Below are 24,698 nucleotides of genomic sequence, written 5' to 3'. Positions count from 1 at the left end.
CAGTGAGAAGCCTGCTTGGGATTCTCTCCCTCCCTCTCTCTCTCTCTGCCGCCCACTTGTACTCTTTCAAAATAAATTGAAACATTTAAGAAGTTTGAATATAGAGAGAATCATAAATATTGTCCTGGGGCTAGAGAAGTAAAAGGAAATATTAATACCTTGTTTCCTTTTTATTTTTTTATAGTTTTAACCTGCCCCAGGAATGTGACTTTTTATTATTATTTTTTATTTCAGTATAGTTAATATAGTGTTTTATTAGTTTCAAGTGTACAGTATAACAATTCAACAATTCTTTTTTTTTTTTGGAAGTTTTTATTTATTTTGAGAGAGAGAGAAAGAGTGCACATGGGAGGGGCAGAGAGAGAGGGAGAGATAATTCCACACAGGCTACAGCTGTCAGCATAAAGTCCAACTCAGAGCTCAATGTCATGAACCGTGAGAACATGACCTGAGCCAAAATCAAGAGTTAGACGCTAACCCACTGAGCCACTCAGGTGCCCCATGATTCAACAATTCTGTACATTACTCAGTGCTCATCTTGATAACTGTACTCTTAATCCCCTTGACCTATTTCACCCATCCTCCCACCCATCTCTCTCTGGTAACCACCAGTTTATCCTCTATTGTTAAGAGTCTGTTTTTTGGATTGTCTCTTTTTTTGTTTTGTTTCTTAAATTCCACAGGTGAGTGAAATGGTATGACATTTGTGTTTTCTGACTTATTTACCTTAGCATTTTACTCTCTAGCTTCATCCATGTTGTTGTAGATAGCAAGATTTCATTCTTTTTTATGGCTGAGTAATATTCCACTATATGTATATAGACATATACATATCACATTTTTTAAATCCATCCATCTATCAATGGACATTTGGGCTGCTTCTATGATTTGGCTATAGTAAATAATGCTGCAATAAACATAGGGGTGCATATGTCTTTTTTCAAATTAGTGTTTGGGTATTCTTTGGGCAAATACCCAGTAGTAGGATTACTGGATCATATGGTAATTCTATTTTTAATTTTTCTAGGATACTCCATACTGTTTGTCACAGTGTCTGCACCAGTTTGCATTCCCACCCCTTGCTTCCTTTTTAAATCAGAATCTGAATTCTGTCTTCACTCCACAAGAAAAGAAGATTCAGGAAAACATTTTGTTATCCTCTTTTCTCAAATTTATTATCAGAATATATCATCTATGGTGCATTTTTAAAGTAAGTATGCACTAAGTTTTCTTGAATTAATGTTATGTGGTTTTATATGGTCTTTACAATAAGATTTCAAAAATTTGAAGAATCTTGTAATTCTTTGCATCTATACTCTGCCCCCAAAACTAGCAAAGTAATGCCCAGCACACAGATGTTCACCAAGTGATTAACAAATGTAGGATATTAAATATTTGAGACATGCCATGTTTCAGATTTGGTTCAGCATTTCAATTAATCTTTTAAACACCATTTAAAAGGATTTATTTAGGGGCGCCTGGGTGGTGCAGTCGGTTAAGTGTCCGACTTCAGCCAGGTCACGATCTCACGGTCCGTGAGTTCGAGCCCCGCGTCAGGCTCTGGGCTGATGGCTCGGAGCCTGGAGCCTGTTTCCGATTCTGTGTCTCCCTCTCTCTCTGCCCCTCCCCCGTTCATGCTCTGTCTCTCTCTGTCCCAAAAATAAATAAAAAACGTTGAAAAAATAAATAAATAAAAATAAAAATAAAAGGGTTTATTTATTATCCCTATCAAATAACAATTATTTGAAGCCCAGAAAATTTAACTATCTCAAGGGACATGGCTTCTAAGTCATCTGACTTTTGAGCATGTTATTGTGTCTCATTGCTTCTCCCACACTGATCTCAAAACTAAACACTCCAGTGATTCAATCACATCCCCGGTAACATCTAAAAATTGGGGATCCTGTTCAGAACAGCGATATAATTATGGAAATAATAATATCAAATTATTGAAGATTAGGTTATTCACATGGAATACTTATGAATGCAATATGTCACATAAATTAAATTTCTGATAATTATATGTTATCTTTTTGAATTATGCTTTGCATGTAACAATTCTGGATGAAAATCTTCTTGTATGCGTGTTTCATGACGGGTGGTAGATCAGATACTTGAAGTATCCTCAGTAAAATACAACTGTATCTTTGTTGAAGTACAACAAATGTAATTTATTGCATCATTCAGTTCACTAGAAAGTAATCTAAATCTCTAGGGCCAAACTCATACACACACAGATATACTTACACAACCCAAGAAGAAATAGTAACTGTAAGCAAGTGTAGATAGAGATCTTGAAGATCTCTAAGGGTAAATGTCTCTAAGGGTAAATGTCAACATTAGCACTGCAGTGATCATGGCTCTAAGCATTGGGACTTCCAAGATTGAGAGGCTGAAGAGACTCTCACATTAAGCCAAGGGAGGTTAAAGGAGGCTAACGTGATTCTTAGACTACAGTGACCCCCAATGGAATCTCATGGAATCTCACATGCAAATCTTCCATGGAAAATGGCACAGGCTTTTCAAGATTTCTAGTGACAGAATTTCAAAAAAATAAGCTTACAATAATAAAATTACTAAACACAATAATAAAATCATGAGTGACAGTCAATAGAAAAAAACAAATTATACATTTACAAACCCAGTAATTGTACTAATTAAAGTATAACTTATGTAATATACTTTTTAAAAATAAAAACAAAAAATAAAAAAACTGAATAAATATTGATTTTTAGAGCAAGAGACTATCAAAACTCAGCAGGAAAACATGAGCAAGAACTTTGAGAAGTTATATATAAAAATGTTGAAATTACAAACTGGATGGTTTGAATATCTGATTAGAGAAAATGAACAAATCTAAAGGTAAACATTAAGGGATTATCTGGAATGTAGTGTACTGAACAAGGGAATGAAAAATATAAAGAAAGTTGAAACATTCAGAGAATAAGGTGATAAAGTATAATACATATTTAATTGGTATTAAGAATAGATATTCAGTGTATTTAGAATGAAGAGGCAATGGCCGGAAATTGTCCAAGACTCATGCAATTGTAAATCTATAAATTACAAAACAGGACAAATCAGAGATAAATTCATCCCTCGTCTATTGCACTGAAGCTACAGGACACAAAAGCAACAAAAAGATCTTGGAGCATCCCCAGAGAAAGGACTCAGAAAAGAATGGCAACTAGACATCTCAATAATGGAATCCAGATGACACTGAAAATTTTCTTAGGAATACTGAGATGACAACATGAAACAGAGTTCCCAGAAAAATCTCTCTTTTAAGAATGGTTGCAAAAGGAAGACATTTCAGATAAATAACAATTTCAAAATTCACAAACAACAAAAATATCAGTGAAGAACATTCTAGTTCTCTATTAGAGAACTAAGGAGTATGATTTGAGATGAAAGAATGGTAACAAAAGGAATGAGTAAAAATACAGATAATTATAAACAAACATTTTCGATATTAAAAAGATAATGCTAGAGGGATGCCTGGGTGGCTCAGTCAGTTAAGCATCCGACTCTTGATTTCAGTTCAGGTCATGATCTCCCGGTTTGTGAGATCGAGCCCCAAGGCTAACAGCACAGAGCCTGTTTGGGATTCTCTCTCTCCCTCTCTCTACCCCTCCCACCTTTCCTTCTCAAAACAAATAAACTTTTTTTTTTAAGATAATGCTAGATTGTTAAAATGGTCAGAGTTCTCCATCCCTCTATCTGTACCCTTTGCAATATGATGTTCATGTTCTTCCTATTAAAAGATGGAAATTGCTTTCCAGCTCTCATAATCAGATCTGTCTTTGTGGTTTGTTTAAGCCAATAGAATATAGAAGTGATGTGTTAGGCCAAGCCTAGGCCACAAAAGACCTTGTGTGCTTTTGTTCTCTCTCAAAACTCTACCAACTCCATGTGAACAAGTCAAGGCTAGACTGCTGGAAGATGACCACACAAAGGAGAGCCAATGCATCTTTGCTATTAACCAGCTAACCCCAGGTGTAGAGACACCTACACAGACACAACTGACTGCGGATACTTGAAGTCCAGCTGAGACCCGAGTTACGGGCAAGGTCCAGCATTTATTTCAGAATTGCAAATTGTGAACTAAATAAATGTCACTTTTTAGCCACCAGGTGTTAAGGCAATTTGTCATTTGGAAATAGCTAACTAATACATTCAAATGGAAAATATAAAAGAAGTGAAACACTAAAATGGTAGCATAGAAATCAGGAGAGCATCCTGTGCATTAAGGTTTCTAGTATATTAAGTGGACTAAAATTCAGTAAGTAAAAGGAGATTATGAAAAATTTACAATGAACTTGAAAGTTTAGGTGAAATGGTAAAATTCCTAGAATAACATAATTTTTGATAATTGACACAAAAAGAATAATGAATTATCCCTTTAAAGGAACTTTAATAGTAATGTAAATTTCAACAAAGAAAATCCCAGACTCAGAAATTTTAAAGGCAAATTCTACTAATCTTTCAAGAAATAAGTTATTCCATTCTTACAGAGCATACAAAATGAGAAAATATTACCCAAGCTATTCAATACAGTAAATATGACATTATGGAACCATAAAAGAACTAGAAAAAGGGAAATATATACATCAATCACATTTATGTACATAGATGCTAAAAGTTCCCAAAATATTAGCAAAATAGTGTATCAACTTGAAAAAATAATATAACCAAGTTAGATCTCTTGAAGACAATGCTTTAACATGAAAATAACCTACATTAAACCTTAACATTCTTTCAATAAATGTAGTCTTATTTCTTATTGAATATTATCTGGGTTCTTTAACAATGGATTTCCTTCACATTTTCTTATTGATCCAGGTTTGTTATTATTGCTCATTATAAGTTATTACCCTCTATGAAAATATAGCAATATTATATAAGTTTTCAAGGCATTTCAATGATTGCCTTTATATTAAATGACCCAAAACTTCTACATGTGTATATGCTTTGTGTGTATGTGTATGTTAATATATCTCTTTCATTTGGAGTTCTATAAATTCAAGTTAATGTCAATTTTCAAGCCTCTAGTTGGCTTCTAATTTGTTGGTTGTATTGCAGCAAGAAAGGCAGATAACCAAATACGTTTAGATGTGTGTTTAAAAAGTTAGGGGCGCCTGGGTGGCTCAGTCGGTTAAGCGTCCGACTTCAGCTCAGGTCATGATCTCACGGTCCGTGACTTCAAGCCCCGTGTCGAGCTCTGTGCTGACAGTTCAGAGCCTGGAGACCGTTTCAGATTCTATGTCTCCCTCTCTCTCTGCCCCTCCCCTGTTCATGCTCTGGTCTCTGTCTCAAAAATAAATAAATGATAAAAAAAAATAAATAAAAATAAAAAACAATAAAAAGTAAGCAAAGTGTGCAGGAAGGACTGGTTTCTCTCTCTTTTTTTTAATATATGAAATTTATTGTCAAATTAGTTTCCATACAACACCCAGTGCTCATCCCAAAAGGTGCCCTCCCCAATACCCATCACCCACCCTCCCCTCCCTCCCACCCCCCATCAACCCTCAGTTTCTTCTCAGTTTTTAACAGTCTCTTATGCTTTGGCTCTCTCCCACTCTAACCTCTTTTTTTTTTTTCCTTCCCCTCCCCCATGGGTTTCTGTTAAGTTTCTCAGGATCCACATAAGAGTGAAAACATATGGTATCTGTCTTTCTCTGTATGGCTTATTTCACTTAGCATCACACTCTCCAGTTCCATCCACGTTGCTACAAAAGGCCATATTTCATTTTTTCTCATTGCCACGTAGTATTCCATTGTGTATATAAACCACAATTTCTTTATCCATTCATCAGTTGATGGACATTTAGGCTCTTTCCATAATTTGGCTATTGTTGACAGTGCTGGTATAAACATTGGGGTACAAGTGCCCCTATGCATCAGTACTCCTGTATCCCTTGGATAAATTCCTAGCAGTGCTACTGCTGGGTCATAGGGTAGGTCTATTTTTAATTTTCTGAGGAACCTCCACACTGCTTTCCAGAGCGGCTGCACCAATTTGCATTCCCACCAACAGTGCAAGAGGGTTCCCGTTTCTCCACATCCTCTCCAGCATCTGTAGTCTCCTGATTTGTTCATTTTGGCCACTCTGACTGGTGTGAGGTGATATCTGAGTGTGGTTTTGATTTGTATTTCCCTGATAAGGAGCGACGTTGAACATCTTTTCATGTGCCTGTTGGCCATCCGGATGTCTTCTTTAGACAAGTGTCTATTCATGTTTTCTGCCCATTTCTTTACTGGGTTATTTGTTTTTCGGGTGTGGAGTTTGGTGAGCTCTTTATAGATTTTGGATACTAGCCCTTTGTCCGATATGTCATTTGTGAATATCTTTTCCCATTCCGTTGGTTGCCTTTTAGTTTTGTTGGTTGTTTCCTTTGCTGGGCAGAAGCTTTTTATCTTCATAAGGTCCCAGTAATTCACTTTTGCTTTTAATTCCCTTGCCTTTGGGGATGTGCCGAGTAAGAGATTGCTACGGCTGAGGTCAGAGAGGTCTTTTCCTGCTTTCTCCTCTAAGGTTTTGATGGTTTCCTGTCTCACATTCAGGTCCTTTATTATCCATTTTGAGTTTATTTTTGTGAATCGTGTGAGAAAGTGGTCTAGTTTCAGCCTTCTGCATGTTGCTGTCCAGTTCTCCCAGCACCATTTGTTAAAGAGACTGTCTTTTTTCCATTGGATGTTCTTTCCTACTTTGTCAAAGATGAATTGGCCATACGTTGGTGGGTCTAGTTCTGGGGTTTCTATTCTATTCCATTGGTCTATGTGTCTGTTTTTGTGCCAATACCATGCTGTCTTGATGATGACAGCTTTGTAGTAGAGGCTAAAGTCTGGGATTGTGATGCCTCCTGCCTTGGTCTTCTTCTTCAAGATTACTTTGGCTATTCGGGGCCTTTTGTGGTTCCATATGAATTTTAGGATTGCTTGTTCTAGTTTCGAGAAGAATGCTGGTGCAATTTTGATTGGGATTGCATTGAATGTGTAGATTGCTTTGGGTAGTATTGACATTTTGACAATATTTATTCTTCCAATCCATGAGCACGGAATGTCTTTCCATTTCTTTATATCTTCTTCAATTACCTGCATAAGCTTTCTATAGTTTTCAGCATACAGATCTTTTACATCTTTGGTTAGATTTATTCCTAGGTATTTTATGCTTCTTGGTGCAATTGTGAATGGGATCAGTTTCTTTATTTGTCTTTCTGTTGCTTCATTGTTAGTGTATAAGAATGCAACTGATTTCTGTACATTGATTTTGTATCCTGCAACTTTGCTGAATTCATGTATCAGTTCTAGCAGACTTTTGGTGGAGTCTATCGGATTTTCCATGTATAATATCATGTCATCTGCAAAAAGCGAAAGCTTGACTTCATCTTTGCCAATTTGGATGCCTTTGATTTCCTTTTGTTGTCTGATTGCTGATGCTAGAACTTCCAGCACTATGTTAAACAACAGCGGTGAGAGTGGGCATCCCTGTCATGTTCCTGATCTCAGGGAAAAAGCTCTCAGTTTTTCCCCGTTGGGGATAATGTTAGCTGTGGGCTTTTCATAAATGGCTTTTATGATCTTTAAGGATGTTCCTTCTATCCCGACTTTCTCAAGGGTTTTTATTAAGAAAGGGTGCTGGATTTTGTCAAAGGCCTTTTCTGCATCGATTGACAGGATCATATGGTTCTTCTCTTTTTTTTTGTTAATGTGATGTATCACATTGATTGATTTGCGAATGTTGAACCAGCCCTGCATCCCAGGAATGAATCCCACTTGATCATGGTGAATAATTATTTTTATATGCTGTTGAATTCGATTTGCTAGTATCTTATTGAGAATTTTTGCATCCATATTCATCAGGGATATTGGCCTGTAGTTCTCTTTTTTTGCTGGGTCTCTGTCTGGTTTAGGAATCAAAGTAATACTGGCAATACTGGCTTCATAGAATGAGTCTGGAAGTTTTCCTTCCCTTTCTATTTCTTGGAATAGCTTGAGAAGGATAGGTATTATCTCTGCTTTAAACGTCTGGTAGAACTCCCCTGGGAAGCCATCTGGTCCTGGACTCTTTATTTGTTGGGAGATTTTTGATAACCGATTCAATTTCTTCACTGGTTATGGGTCTGTTCAAGCTTTCTATTTCCTCCTGATTGAGTTTGGGAAGAGTGTGGGTGTTTAGGAATTTGTCCATTTCTTCCAGGTTGTCCAATTTGTTGGCATATAATTTTTCATAGTATTCCCTGATAATTGTTTGTATCTCTGAGGGATTGGTTGTAATAATTCCATTTTCATTCATGATTTTATCTATTTGGGTCATCTCCCTTTTCTTTTTGAGAAGCCTGGCTAGAGGTTTGTCAATTTTGTTTATTTTTTCAAAAAACCAACTCTTGGTTTCGTTGATCTGCTCTACAGTTTTTTTAGATTCTATATTGTTTATTTCTGCTCTGATCTTCATTATTTCTCTTCTTCTGCTGGGTTTAGGCTGCCTTTGCTGTTCTGCTTCTATTTCCTTTAGGTGTGCTGTTAGATTTCGTATTTGGGATTTTTCCTGTTTCTTGAGATAGGCCTGGATTGCAATGTATTTTCCTCTCAGGATTGCCTTCGCTGTGTCCCAAAGCATTTGGATTGTTGTATTTTCATTTTCGTTTGTTTCCATATATTTTTAAATTTCTTCTCTAATTGCCTGGTTGACCCACTCATTCGTTAGTAGGGTGTTCTTTAACCTCCATGCTTTTGGAGGTTTTCCAGACTTTTTCCTGTGGTTGATTTCAAGCTTCATAGCATTGTGGTCTGAAAGTATGCATGGTATAATTTCAATTCTTGTAAACTTATGAAGGGCTGTTTTGTGACCCAGCATATGATCTATCTTGGAGAATGTTCCATGTGCACTCGAGAAGAAAGTATATTCTGTTGCTTTGGGATGCAGAGTTCTAAATATATCTGTCAAGTCCATCTGATCCAATGTATCATTCAGGGCCCTTGTTTCTTTATTGACCGTGTGTCTAGATGATCTATCCATTTCTGTAAGTGGGGTGTTAAAGTCCCCTGCAATGACCACATTCTTATCAATAAGGTTGCTTATGTTTATGAGTAATTGTTTTATATATTTGGGGGCTCCGGTATTCGGCGCATAGACATTTATAATTGTTAGCTCTTCCTGATGGATAGACCCTGTAATTATTATATAATGCCCTTCTTCATCTCTTGTTACAGCCTTTAATTTAAAGTCTAGTTTGTCTGATATAAGTATGGCTACTCCAGCTTTCTTTTGGCTTCCAGTAGCATGATAAATTGTTCTCCATCCCCTCACTCTCAATCTAAAGGTGTTCTCAGATCTAAAATGAGTCTCTTGTAGACAGCAGGTAGATGGGTGTTGTTTTTTTATCCATTCTGATAGCCTATGTCTTTTGGTTGGCGCATTTAATCCATTTACATTCAGTGTTATTATAGAAAGATACGGGTTTAGAGTCATTGTGATGTCTGTATGTTTTATGCTTGTAGTGATGTCTCTGGTACTTTGTCTCACAGGATCCCCCTTAGGATCTCTTGTAGGGCTGGTTTCGTGGTGACAAATTCCTTCAGTTTTTGTTTGGGAAGACCTTTATCTCTCCTTCTATTCTAAATGACAGACTTGCTGGATAAAGGATTCTCGGCTGCATATTTTTTCTGTTTAGCACACTGAAGATATCGTGCCAAGCCTTTCTGGCCTGCCAAGTTTCAAAAGACAGATCAGTCACGAGTCTTATAGGTCTCCCTTTATATGTGAGGACATGTTTATCTCTTGCTGCTTTCAGAATTTTCTCTTTATCCTTGTATTTTGCCAGTTTCACTATGATATGTCGTGCAGAAGATCGATTCAAGTTACATCTGAAGGGAGTTCTCTGTGCCTCTTGGATTTCAATGCCTTTTTCCTTCCCCAGTTCAGGGAAGTTCTCAGCTATAATTTCTTCAAGTACCCCTTCAGCACCTTTCCCTCTCTCTTCCTCCTCTGGGATACCAATTATGCGTATATTATTTCTTTTTAGTGTATCACTTAGTTCTCTAATTTTCCCGTCATACTCCTGGATTTTTTTATCTCTCTTTCTTTCAGCTTCCTCTTTTTCCATAACTTTATCTTCTAGTTCACCTATTCTCTCCTCTGCCTCTTCAATCTGAGCCGTCGTGGTTTCCATTTTGTTTTGCATTTCGTTTAAAGCGTTTTTCAGCTCCTCGTGACTGTTCCTTAGTCCCTTGATCTCTGTGGCAAGAGATTCTCTGCTGTCCTGTATACTGTTTTCAAGCCCAGCGATTAATTTTATGACTATTATTCTAAATTCACTTTCTGTTATATTATTTAAATCCTTTTTGATCAGTTCATTGGCTGTTGTTATTTCCTGGAGATTCTTCTGAGGGGAATTCTTCTGTTTGGTCATTTTGGATAGTCCCTGGAGTGGTGAGGACCCGCAGGGCACTTCCCCCGTGCTGTGGTGTATAACTGGAGTTGGTGGGTGGGGCCGCAGTCTGACCTGATGTCTGCCCCCAGCCCACCGCTGGGGCCACAGTCAGACTGGTGTGTGCCTTCTCTTCCCCTCTCCTAGGGGCGGGATTCCCTGTGGGTTGGCGTGGCCCATCTGGGCTACTTGCACACTGCCAGGCTTGCGGTGGTGGGGATCTGGCGTATTAGCTGGGGTGGGTAGGCAAGGTGCACGGGGGCAGGAGGGGCAGGCTTAGCTCGCTTCTCCTTAGGTGATCCACTTCAGGAGGGGCCCTGTGGCAGCGGGAGGGAGTCAGATCCGCTGCCGGAGGTTTGGCTCTGCAGAAGCACAGAGTTGGGTGTTTGCGTGGAGGGAGCAAGTTCCCTGGCAGGAACTGGTTCCCTTTGGGATTTTGGCTGGGGGATGGGCGGGGGAGATGGCGCTGGCGAGCGCCTTTGTTCCCCGCCAAGCTGAGCTCTGCCGTCCGGGGGCTCAGCAGCTCTCCCTCCCTTTGTCCTCCAGCCTTCCCGCTTTCTGAGCAGAGCTGTTAACTTCTGACCTCCCAGACGCTAAGTTGCGCTTGCTGTCGGAACACAGTCCGTCTGGCCCCTCCGCTTTTGCCAGCCTGACTTGGGGGCTCTGCTTGGCCGGCGAGCCGCCCCTCCACCCAGGCTCCCTCCCGCCGGTCCGTGGAGCGCGCACCGCCTCGCCGCCCTTCCTACCCTCTTCCGTGGGCCTCTCGTCTGTGCTTGGCTCTGGAGACTCCGTTCTGCTAATCCTCTGGCGGTTTTCTGGGTTCTTTAGGCAGGTGTAGGTGGAATCTAAGTGATCAGCAGGACGCGCGGTGAGCCCAGCGTCCTCCTACGCCGCCATCTTCCCTCTCTCCCTGGACTGGTTTCTCTTGTACATATAGTTTACATATTTTAACACAGATATGGTGATATGTTATTTGACTACTTGATTTAGCTTTACTACATTCATTTAAAAAAAATTTTTTTTTCAGGGGTGCCTGGGTGGTTCAGTCAGTTGAGTGTCTGACTCTTGATTTCAGCTGAGGTTATGATTTCCCAGTTCATGAGATCAAGCCCCATGCCAGAGGCTTCACTGACAACATGGAGCCTGCTTGGGATTCTCTCTCTTCTCTCTCTTTGCCCCTCCTCCTGCTTGTGCTCTCTCTCTCTCTCTCTCAAAATAAATATTTAATTTTTTCTTTCAGGTTGCAATGTCATAATGTGTTTTCATTATAATTAATCCACACAGTAGAAAAAATACAACATAGAGACTAAAAGCCAGAAACTTTGATGATGTTAAGAGCTTAATGGGGTAACCCCAAAATTCATATGTTAAAGTCCTAACTCCCATCACCTCAGAATGTGACTATACCTTGAGTTAGCATCTTTAAATAGGTAATTAAAGTTAAATGAAGTCATTTGAATGGTGCTAATCCAATATAACTGTTGTTATTATAAGGGGAGAAGCTTAGAATATGGATACGCTCTGGGGGCAGATCATGTGAAGACACAGAAGATAACTGTCTATAAACCAAAGAGAGAGACTTTCAGAAGAAACCAACACTGCTGACACTTTGATCTCGGACTTCCAGCCTCCAGAAATGTAAGGAAGTAAATTGCCATTATTTAAGCCATCCCATCTATGGTACTTTCTTATGGTAGGTCTGGCAGATTGATAAAGATGGCAACCCTCTGTTGCTCTATTTGTTAAATGAATGGCATGTTATTTTACCATAAAAAATGTAGCAGGCATTCAACTTCCAAAGTAATGTTACACATTGAATTCCATTTCCTATCAAATGCTTATGAAATTTGTATGTCAGTTAAAAGTCACATAAAAAGGCCACAAAGCGAGTTAATAGGCAAATCCATTCAGTGTGAATTCTCCTTTATTTGGCTTAAGTCCAGAGATAAATCTCCCAGTCTCTTTGTCCTAAAGTTTTCAATGCTAAATTGCAGATAATTATGCCTGCCTGATGAGAAAAACACTAATGAGATAAAGTTTTTGTCTCATAATATATAGGCAATTAATAGAAATTACAGATAGTATCTTTCAGAAGAAACTTTTCTGGGCTAATGCTATATCAAATGAAGTTACAACTCACCAGGTAAATTAATAAAATATTTGGATCAGGTTTTTTTTATGATTATTGGGTGTGATGTATATAAAACAAGGCTATATGACTATAACGTTAAAATAACAGCATTTTAATTGCATTTTTAACTAACATGATCAGGTAAGAACCTAATGAATTATAAATATATAGGCATTTAAAATATAATAAACATCAGAATAATATATATCAAGTTTGATGATTAAATTCATTTAACTTTCATATACTAATTCAATAAATATTAATATGGGAAGATGAAATAGGTTTGACTTAGATGAAGTTCTGGTTTCATTTGATTTGAATCATACATTTTCTAATACACTCTCTGAATATCAAGTCCTTTTAACAGCTGAACACAAACATCAGATTTTATTGGTAGAATATTCTGCTTGGTGCTGAAGTACACAAAGTGTACTTTTGCTGGAGGCATGATTTTTATTTTTTATAAGCTCTGGTGTGGAATGTACTTTCACTGATATAAAAATAAAAACAGCAAATAGGAAAGCACAAGGCAACAATAGCAATATTATTTTGCAAACTATTCCCTGAGCTGTAACTAATCTAGTTGGTTCAGCCTAGAAAGATCATTTTATTGTAAGCAATATTCATCTCAAAATATTTAGCTAGTTCAAATTCAAATCATAAAAAAGAGGACAAAGAAGATGAAAATGGCCAGTTTCCTCTCAACTGGATAAGGCCCAATGTTTAAGTCTATTTTTTTTGTTTTTTTTTTACAAAACAGAAATGTCAAATTACTTTGAACCAATTTTAATGACTTTTTTAGTGATGGGACTAATAAAAGTGTATAGTTTGGAAATCTTGTTTATATCATTTTTTTTCATAAAAATATAATTATTGAAATAATATGCTAGAAGAATTATATGCAACTCCACCAATGCTGTCAATTTTAACCAAATTTTTTAAAAAGTAGAATTTTTTTACTTAAATGTTGCTTTATGCATAATCATTTATTATAATAATTCTTTTTCTAGTTTGCTATGCTAAAAATTTTTTCCATTTTGAAAAGTAATAAATTTTCACTCTGAAATACTTAAAAAGTGGCAGAAAAAATCCTTGAGTATAATTTGTATCTAAAAAAGAAATCGTGTAATGATTCTTTACTTAGTAAATTTCATGATAATTTTTAAACATTAAAGTACAATTAAAGCAAACTACTTAGTTTATATCAATAATGCTTCAATCTTTCACTTAATCAACATTATTCTAGAAATATCAAGTGGGTGGTAAGCAAAAATGTAGACCTGAGCAAGCATGGATCAGCAAGCTATATTCAAAATCATGAAAAGAAGCATGAGGCTCAGTAAGTAAGCCTCAGACTCTTGGTTTCTGCTCAGGTCATGATCTCAGGGTTTCACAGCATGGAGCCTGCTTCAGATTCTGTCTCTGTCTCTTTCTGCCCCTCCCCCACTGGTGCTGTCTCTGTCTCTCTCAAAATAAATTAAAACTTTAAAAAAATCATGAAAATAAACAAAATACAAAACTTACATCACTTTATCACAAAATAATGTGTTGCTCCCTCCCCCATATTTTTGTGTTAGGTTCATGTATTTAGAACCCAATTATATAGATGGTACCCTTTACCTAGAAAATTAGCAGAGATGGCTTATTAATTTCTCTGAAGTCAGTAAACAATTACAACGAAGCTAAACACTGATAAGAATAGTTTTCTGGGATTTTAAAATATAATGAAAAGGGCCAAATAAATATAAATGGCTAAATAAGATGAATCTATGTGATAGAAAACTACTGTAAATATTTAATGTTAACATCATATATATATTAAATCTTCAGATATCATAACAACTAAGGAACGTGATATTGTTTCTCTCAGAAAATAATTAATCATGGGGTGCCTGGGTGGCTCAGTCAGTTAAGGGTTGGACTTCGGCTCATGTCTGATCTCACAGTTGGAGCAGCACATCTGGCTCTGTGCTCACAGCTCAAAGCCTGGATCCAGATTCGGATTCTGTGTCTCCCTCTCTCTCTCTCTCTCCCTGCCCCTCCCCCATCATGCTCTCTCTTTCAAAAATAAACTAAATTCTTTCAAAAATAAATAAATTCTTTAAAAAATAAATAAAATAATGTTTTTAATAAAAAGAAAAAGAAAATAATCAAGATAAAGGAATGAAGATGACCTTTTTCAGGAAGCACTTGTATACTGTGTAAGTCATCTAACGAGTCTATTGGTAAAACAAATCAGCCTCATATCTAGCAATGAAATGTTTTAAATATACCAAGGTTTACTGACCTTAATTTTTAATGCAACCCTGCAAATACAAAAATTTAATTAACATAGATCACCAGTTATTAAATACAAATCTGTAACCTCAAATTCCAACCAAAGAATTAAAGATTAGCAATAATGGCTCTACCCAGTACTTTTGTGGCTTTTCTGTGCATCTCAATAACAATTATTTTTGCAATTTTAGAAAGTAATTTTCCTACCTGTTATTTTTTAAGAGTATATATTATGTGCTAAAAAACTTACTGTTTAATTTGGGAGTTTTATAACCCTTATGAAATAAGGAATGCTGTATAACATCTTCAGAAAAAAAATTTCACTTGCATTTTTTTAACTGTATCTAAATTATTGCAGGTAATTGTTCATTGAGTTGTCATTGTTGTAGAACATCCCATTGTGTGCAGTCTGTTGTCAAAATAATTTGAGTCATTTTTGATTTTGGCTAATACAGTTACTATTAGTTGTGAGCATTTTTGTGTATATCCCCTAGTGTACCTATGCTAGAATATATATTATAATCCTAGGAGTGAAGTTGCTGGAACATTCCAATGATTGTATTCAGCTTCACAAGATAATTCCCAATTGTTTTCTGGTATAGCTACATGCTATAGTTAGCTACATGCTAACTACACGCCAACATTACTATATGAGTTTTCTCTCATTAATGTACTTCAGAAGCTCTCATTAATTTTTGCCATCCTAGATTACATAAAATGCTATGTTACTATGGCTTAATTAGCATTTCCTAATTACTAATGAATTGAAAATAATTTCTGTTTATTGACCATTCCTATATTCTCTTCTAGAATAGGATTATTGTGTTTTGCTCATTTTTCTAATGGCTTATTTTATAATTGATTTGTACTTTTTTATATATTGAAAATAATAGTTATCTGATGGCTACATGCATGAAAAATATCTTCTTCCAGACTGTGGCTTGCCTTTCTACTTCCTTCATCATGTCTTTTGATTCACTGTATTCTTAACAATGTAGAATTTATCAATCATGTTTACTATTTAATGGTTGGCACTTTTACGGCTTTTATAAGAAATCTTTCTCCACCTTGAATTCATGAAAAAAATTTTATAGTTTCTTCTAAAAACTGTTTTTTGCTTTTACATGTATTCTTCATTTTTTTTTCAATGTGGACCATTTTCTTAATTTAAGATAGAATCCATAGTGGCCATGTTGCAGCATGCAAATAATTATTTTGACATCTGTTCAAGATGCAAGGAGAAACTCACAGAAGCACAAACAGTAGTCCACAGATCCACATAAAGAGTTCTATTTATTGTCTACCAACAAAGACTATGCTTTCTTTTAGTTTTCAGGAATCATTTGCAAAATCCATCAGAAGAAAGAGCTTCGAATGTTGTTTATCATTTAAGGAAACTAATTATTCAAAGCAAGCTACTTAAAATCACTTCGGATAATTAACTGTCACTGTCTGATATCATTAGTCAACACTGTTAAATGTAATTATATGCCTGACAAGAGGATCTTAGTTATTTCCCCTAAGACCTGTCCTTCCTTTCCTGTATCAGTGGGCTCTTCCATTATATCCTGGGGTAGAAACTAACAAGGTGTCCTGTGTAACCATAGCAGCTTTAGCTCTGTGATCATACAGAGCTCAGGTGCTCATCAAGTTTACATTGAGCCAATAATGAAAATTCTCAAGCAGACTATGGAAGATAGGGTTTCTAGGCTCTGTTTTATACAAATTATACACAAATGTATTTGTGGGGTTTTGGTTTGTTTGTTTTGCAGCTAGCCTCAATTTTGGGATTATCATGTTGACACAATTTTTTTTTCTAATACTTCCAAGGAGGATCCTATGGAGGCAAATATGCCCCTAAACACACAAGACTGGGAATAACCTGCAACACGTTCAGAAGATATAAAGTATTTGTGAAAAAGGTGGTTGATGAGACTATTTGCCAAACCTTCCACATCTAGTTTCTAAGTCCCTTACTTTTTAAAAAGATATATAATATATGCTTTCATTCCTAAACTGCAGACACTGGGTTTGGGAAAATCCACTGGCCCAGGTAACATTTTAGATCTAATGTGAATTGAAGTAAGTACTTTATATTATAGCTCGTCCTGTTAAGACATAGCACAGGATCTAAATCTATCCATTAGAGTAGCCACTAGACACATGAAGCTATTTAAGTTTAAATTTAAATTAACAAAAACTCAATACCATGTAAAGTTGAGTTACTCATTTTAAGTGGCTATAGCCACACTGGCTAGTGGTTCCCATGTCAAACAGCACAGGTATAGAACATTTCCACCACTGCAGAAATTTCCACTGGATTCTCTGATCTGCCTAGTTTAGGTATATGAATTGTTCTTGTTAAGTTTGTGATAATTTTTAAATTTTATGCATTTTTTATTCTATAAACTATAATGGTTGCTTTTGTCATGTTACATTTTTATTAAAAAGTCTACTTTTGGGGCGCCTTGGTGGCTCAGTCGGTTAAGCGTCTGACTTCGGTTCAGGTCATGATCTCGCTGTTTGTGAGTTCAAGCCCCGCGTTGGGCTCTGTGCTGACAGCTCAGAACCTGGAGCCTGTTTTAGATTCTGTGTCTCCCTCTCTCTCTCTGACCCTCCCCCGTTCATGCTCTGTCTCTCTCTGTCTCAAAAATAAATAAATCATATATATGATTTTATATATGATAAATCATAAAGTGCTTTATGCCAGCATGACCATGGCATCCCTAAATGAGGATATATATCGCATCGTGTAATCTTGATGAAAAGTAAAATAAAAATTATTCTTAGGAATAGAGTAACTATTTTTTTTTTAATTTTTTAATCTTTATTTGTTTTTGAGGGAGACAGAGGGCGAGCAGGGGAGGAACAGAGACAGAAGGAGACACAGAATCCAAAGCAGACCCCAGGCTCTGAGCTGTCAGTACAGAGCCAGATACTGGCTGGAACTCACCAGCCATTGAGACCATGACCTGAACCAAAGGTGGCTGCTTAACCAACTGAACTACCCAGGCGCCCCTGGAATTATTTCCAAAGAGTGTACTGTGAGCCATGGTAAAGTGAATGGGGTAATTGCTGAAACGTCAGTGATGTTCTTGTCTCAAGGCTGTTGAACGCAATAGCACTGTGAGATCCAGAGTCCCATGATCCCCCAGGAGCCAGTTAGGGGACAGACCCACTGTAATTGCCTAGCAGTCCTTGCAACTGCACATCTTCCCTGTGTGCTTTCACGTAAACACCAGATGTATGTTTGGTCTGTGTCTGGAGGCTTTTTGTGTTTTCCTCCCATACTTTAACATTCTTTGATGTTTATACCCAGCAAACATGAAATAAAGACTATGAGAAGTTTGCTGCTGTTGCTGTTTCACTGGCAGAGGCAGCCCTGCACGTCGGCTCAGTCTGACAACTTTTTCTTCACTGTGTGGCTACATTCATGATTGTCCAAATTTTAAATATTTAACAAACATGAAAATAGAAATGATAAAACAATCCAGTATAGTCTGCTAGATATTGGAAAAGCCCAAAGATTTTCCCATGTTACACATACATGTCTAGATGGTTGTAAAAATTATAGATGCTAGTAAAGTCATATAAGCTACTTAATTTATATTCTCAAATATTAACATTGTAACACCATGAGGAAAAATTGGTAAAACAGTTGTGCATATGAAAACTGTAAATTTGCTATGTAATAGGTACAGTATATTACATTTAGGTTATATGTAAATAACTCTTATTTTTCATATTATTTGATCAGTTAATTATGCTTTGGAAAGCCATAATGATGTGGTGGCTGTACATATTTATTAAACATTACAACTATGCCAAAAGTATTTCATCTTAGTACTATGTGTCATAGTAACTACTGAGAAACGGTTTGAATATTCACCAAGAGGTAAGTAGGTAAGTCACCTATGCAAATTCATTCAGTGTTTCATTTCACAAGTGCTTTAATTTATTCAGTTAAATAATACTATAATATGGAAGGCTTTAAATGTAAGTTATATATACAATGGTATGATTTTAGCTATGTAAAAAGATGCTTAAATAAAAAAGACTAAACTGAGAATATAAGACAACTATCCCTGATTACATTTGGGTATTTTGATAATGGATGAAAATTTTCCATCTTTCTTTAGTTACTAAATTTTCTTTATCATGTACAGGTTGTTTTTACAATGAAATGATTTAAGGAAAAAAATGTGCCTTTTTTGCCATTTTAAGTGGTGCGTAATGTGGTTACCTAAAACAATTTCAACACTTACTAGAAATGTTGGCATTTAAGTACCTTTCCCCTGTGCAAACCAAAGGATTCTCACAGTGTAGGTATTTTTTGTCTTATTTTGGTCATCAATTCACTTGACAAGTTTCATTAAGGTACTTTACCTCTAGACAAGAGTGAGTGCAATCAGTATTACTTGAATTAAAATCAATGCTGTTCCACAAAGAAACTTAAACTTTATAAAAGGTGTTATCTAATTTGTTTATAAGACATTTTTTTTTTTTGCAACATGCATGTTCTAGGATAATCCTAGTTTCTTATGATACAGGTAGAAGCTGGTAAATGAACACTACAGGTTACTAAATATTGAAATATGTGGGTAACAGTAATTGATCTAGTAACTCTTTGTAGATTTTTAAAAATTTCCCTACCTTTATACCTAATAATTTTTTAAACTGAAACCTGTTAGCTTGTTCCTAGAGATTTAATCCCATCCCATAATCTAGAAATAGCCCTAACTATAGCCATAGGTAATTTAAGGAGATTGAGCAGTCCCTTAAGATCAAGGACACTTGTTTCTATCACAATCTGATATAATTTCCCACTTCTAATCAAAGAGATTTTCCTGTGAAATTAAGTTTACACTTTTTATACTGAGTGACTGAGAGAATTTCTCTAATAACTATGTAGTGATTATTTTTCCATTTCTTGGGTAAAAAGAAGGTGGAACTTATCAGAATTTCCTCTACTAAAAGTAATAGAAAATCCCAACCCTAATGTGTTAAATAGTAAGACTATCACCTCATGTAACAATAGACGGTAGTTAGCCAGCTTTATGGTTCGTCCATTCAGAGTAGCTCAATGACATCATCAAGGATCCAGCTTCTTTCCTTATTATTACTGTTGTTTGTTTGTTTGCTTTAGTTTTACCATTCTCTCTGTGTCAGCTCTTTCTTTGGCCTTAATGACCATCATGTTTTTGGGTTGAGCAGTACTGAGGCTCAACTCCATATACTTAAAAGGTAGGAAACTCATCCAAAAATACCTTGGCAGACTCTCCCTCATCTTTCAATGATTAGAATTGGGTAACATGCTACTCCTAAACATAATAAACCAATCCATGGGTCAATGTGGCCCCTGAAAATCTTTCAGGGGGTTCACAAGATAAACCCATTTTCATTGTACACTAAGACATTATTTGCCTTTTTCACCATATGGAATGATAGTGCAAATAATGATATATAAAACTGCCAGCACCTTAGCATAAATCAGGGCAGTGGTGCCCAACTGTACTAGTGGTCATCATATTCTTCACGGTCATGCACTTGCAGTTAAAAAAAAAAGCCAGTTTCACTTAAGAATGTCCTTGATGAAACAGAACTGCAAAAATGAGCATGCACACATTTGCGAATGTGAAATCACCTGCTTATTTTCTAATCTTTCAGTCTGGGTAAGGTAATCTAAAAGACAGATTCTAGTATCAGTCTAAGTGAAAGTCCAACTGAACATAAAAAAAAAAAACAAAACATTCTCACCTTTGAATCCCAAACTTTAAGTTACAATGCAAATCACTTCACTCTTTGATAAAAGTCTCAATTCCTAGACAGTTAAAGTGATCACTATTGCTATCAGTTTTTGTCTTGGGCTATGAAATTTGGAGAGCCCATCTTAACAAATTATAGAATTCAAAATGTAATTAATTAAGTAAATATGATTCTTCAAGGAACTTTCTTCATCATAAAAATTCTGAGCTAAAATTCCCCTCTGGATAATACGGACCTATGCTTTGTGATCAGATTACAGAGACATAATTGTCTAAACTGACAGGAATATCTCCTTATAAAATTAACCAGGTCTGGGACTTTTTTTCCTCTTTCTTTCTTTTCTTTCCTTTTTCTTTTCTTTTATTTCTTTTTCTTTCCTCCCTCCCTCCCTTTTTCCATCCTTTCTTTCAAAAAAAAAAGTTTATTTTGAGAGAGAGAGAGCGAGCATGAGAGGGAAAAGGGCAAAGAGAGAGGGAGAGAGAGTATCCCAAGCAGGCTCTGGGCTGTCAGCAAGAGACCAATGTGGGGCTCGGTACCACAAACTGTGAGATCATGACCTGAATCAAAATCAAGAGTTAGATGCTTAACCAGCTGAGTCATCCAGGCACCCGTTTCCTTTTTTTGGTAATGCCCAATATAAATGCCCCTTTCTCAGAAACTATTTTCTATTTCCCTATATTAGATTAGATATCTTTTAGTACATTCTTAAACCTCCAACAATGTCTATTTACTTATTGTAATTATAATTGTAGATTACTTATATAATTAATTATTGGAAATCTGTTTCCTCACCAGATTCCAAGCTTATTACAGCAGGATTCATATACAGTTTCTTCACTATTGTATAACTCAGCACTTAACATATTGCCTGGCAGGTAGTAGGTCTCCAATAAGTTTGTATTAAGGAAATGTTGAATGAAATTGAGTCTCACTTTAACAGTGTTTTACCAAAGCAAAGTAAATCATGGATATGATTTAAAAAAAATAGCCTAGGAAAACATATTGAAATAAGAGAATAAAGATTGGCTTTTCAAAATGTTTAAGGATAATATGAAAGCCCAGAATAACCATTTTAGAAGAATTTCATAATTAGATAACATTTTGTATTAAAATTATAGTTATAAAGCTAAGAAGAGGAATTACATATTATCTTGACCCTTACTCACTCTACTCCCTCCAAAATAAGCAATAAAATCAAAATATACCTTACCTTTTACATCTGCTATCAGTTTAACTGTGTTTTTAGGAAAGACACTATTTAGAAAAAAATTTTAATTAATGAAGTCATGCCATGTCAAAATTCCTATCACAAATGTGACAGTTTAGGGATGGTACACATCTTTTTTTGTTTGTTTGTTTTTATTTTTATTTATTTTTTTTAACTTTTTTTTTTTTTTTTTTTAATTTATTTTTGGGACAGAGAGAGACAGAGCATGAACGGGGGAGGGGCAGAGAGAGAGAGGGAGACACAGAATCGGAAACAGGCTCCAGGCTCCGAGCCATCAGCCCAGAGCCCGACGCGGGGCTCGAACTCACGGACCGCGAGATCGTGACCTGGCTGAAGTCGGACGCTTAACCGACTGCGCCACCCAGGCGCCCCTGTTTGTTTGTTTTTAATATGAAGTATGAAGTTGTATTAGCCAGGACATCCTAATTTCTTTTTTAAAAACAAAGCTAAAATCTCAGCAGGTGAAGACAATAAAAGTATGTGTATCATGGGGCGCCTGGATGGCGCAGTCGGTTAAGCGTCCGACTTCAGCCAGGTCACGATCTCGCAGTCTGTGAGTTCGAGCCCCGCGTCAGGCTCTGGGCTGATGGCTCGGAGCCTGGAGCCTGTTTCCGATGCTGTCTCCCTCTCTCTCTGCCCCTCCCCCGTTCATGCTCGGTCTCTCTCTGTCCCCAAAAAAAATAAAAAACGTTGGAAAAAAAAAAAAAAAAAGTATGTGTATCATTTATGCAAAGTATGGTCTGGATGTTGCTGGCTGTCTAACTTTCCTGCTAGCAGTAATTCAGTAATCAAGGGTCCTTCAATTTTGTGGTGCTATTGTACCCTAGGGTTATACAGTCCTATGCTGAATCTTCTGCATCCAAGTGGGAGATACGAGAGGAACAAGAGACAATATGGAAGATCTCCTGAGAGATCTAGGACTACAAATGGTGTCCATCACTTCTGCCAGTGTTCTGTTTACCGTCACCAGTCACATTCCCCCACTACAACTGCAAGGAAGCCTGGAAAGAGGAGATGGTTATGGTGATCACACAGCCAGTGTTTGTCACAAAAGGATTTATAAAGACTGGGAATAGTTATTTCAAAGCAACAGCTAAAAAAAAATATGATAAAAAGAAAATACACGGTTTGAAAAGTGCACACATTACAGACTAACCAACAGGCATGGCTGGTTAGCTATTTCCATCTTAATTTTTTTTTTATCCAAACATTCGTTTAAAGAACAGCATTATTTCAAGATGCTTTTATAGTTTTTGATTCAACAGATATAGACTCATTGGAAATTTTATATCTGTATTCAAGTAAAAAAAAAAGCAGCAGTGTGACAGTATTATTTTTAAATATGCAGCTTACCAACAGATTTAAATTGATTCATTTTAGGATCAATATACTTTGATCCCAAAAGGTTATACAAACATAATTTTCAAGCACCTCGAGACTCTGAATCCATTACATGTTTTGGGTCACCAACTCATACATCAAGGTCACAGACATCACTTCCAATTTCCGTGATAATGAAATATGTAACCATTTTGAGTTATTAGTGCTTCAAGGATTGTTGAACAGGAGATCAATGATGACATGACTTTGCCTCAAAGTTCATTTTAGGAATTCTCTGGCTGTGTAAAAATCACCCCAAAATATGCAGCTCTTTAGCAGAGAGTACATTTCTAGGATTCCTCCTAAGCTTTATGAGTAAATTGGAAAAATAATTCATTTTAAATCATTAAAAAGAAGCAAAGTCTAAAAATAAATATATTTTACAACTGAAGTTACAGAACCTAGAGCAAAGCATAATCCAATGCTGCTATGTAAAGGAAAAGAGAGACTCACATTCAAAAAATAATATGGCCTGTCCTTAAAAGTTTATATGATGTATGGAAGTTAAGATGTAATCAAACTGTAGCCATATCATCTCATAAAATGAAAATCTGATTTGCAGCCTGTCCATCTGAAAGTCTTTAATTATTTTAATGATATTTCAAAGGAATGAAAAAAATTGCTATTTATGAGAAGTTACACTTTTTTTGTAATGTTTATTTATTTTTGAGAGAGAGACAAACAGAGCGCGAGCAGGAGAGGGGCAGAGAGATAGGGAGACTCAGAATCTGAAGCAGACTCCAGGCTCTGAGCTGTCAGCACAGAGCCCGACATTGGCCTCGAACTCATGAACCACAAGTTCATGACCTGAGCCAAAATTGGACACTCAACGAACTGAGACACCCAAACACCTTGAGAAGTTAGACATTTTAAAGAAGATAATCTGTGAAAATATTTATCTATTTTTAATTAAACATTATAAAATGTTACAGCAAAATAATTATAAATTAGAGGTGAAGATAGGTTATAATCCATTCCTTGAAAAAAACTCCATAACCAATATCAATTACACAAGTATAACTGAAAGAATTCAGAAAACTCTATAGACTAACGACACACACTAAGCCTTTCATAACTGCAAAAAGTGTGGCATATCAACTGAAGGAAAGCACAGGAAAGTCCAAGAGACATCTGGGTGCAGTTCCATAGGAACTATTCTTATTAGGAACTATTCTTATTAGGACAGGATGTGCTTCATTTTATTATTGTTACCCACCAAGATACCAGTGAAGAATCTTAGTTTCAGCAGAGCTTGGGCATGTATCCAGCAGGATCTTCTGGAAAATCCAGAGATTGTGACCTGTTAATCAATACATCAATAGATCTCTAAACAATGTAAACAAACTAGCCTGGGTGTCTCCAGGAGAATTTCAAAATTCAATATCAGCAGCTACTCTGCTTCATCTTTATCATGGCCAAGAGGGAGTATTAGCCATCCAAACATTCCTAGACATGAGCATAAAGCTATCTGCCCCAGCTGAGATAT

Source organism: Neofelis nebulosa, chromosome 7, assembly GCF_028018385.1.
Source record: "Neofelis nebulosa isolate mNeoNeb1 chromosome 7, mNeoNeb1.pri, whole genome shotgun sequence".
In the NCBI taxonomy this organism is placed as follows: domain Eukaryota; kingdom Metazoa; phylum Chordata; class Mammalia; order Carnivora; family Felidae; genus Neofelis; species Neofelis nebulosa.
Note: the sequence above shows the minus strand (reverse complement) of the source record.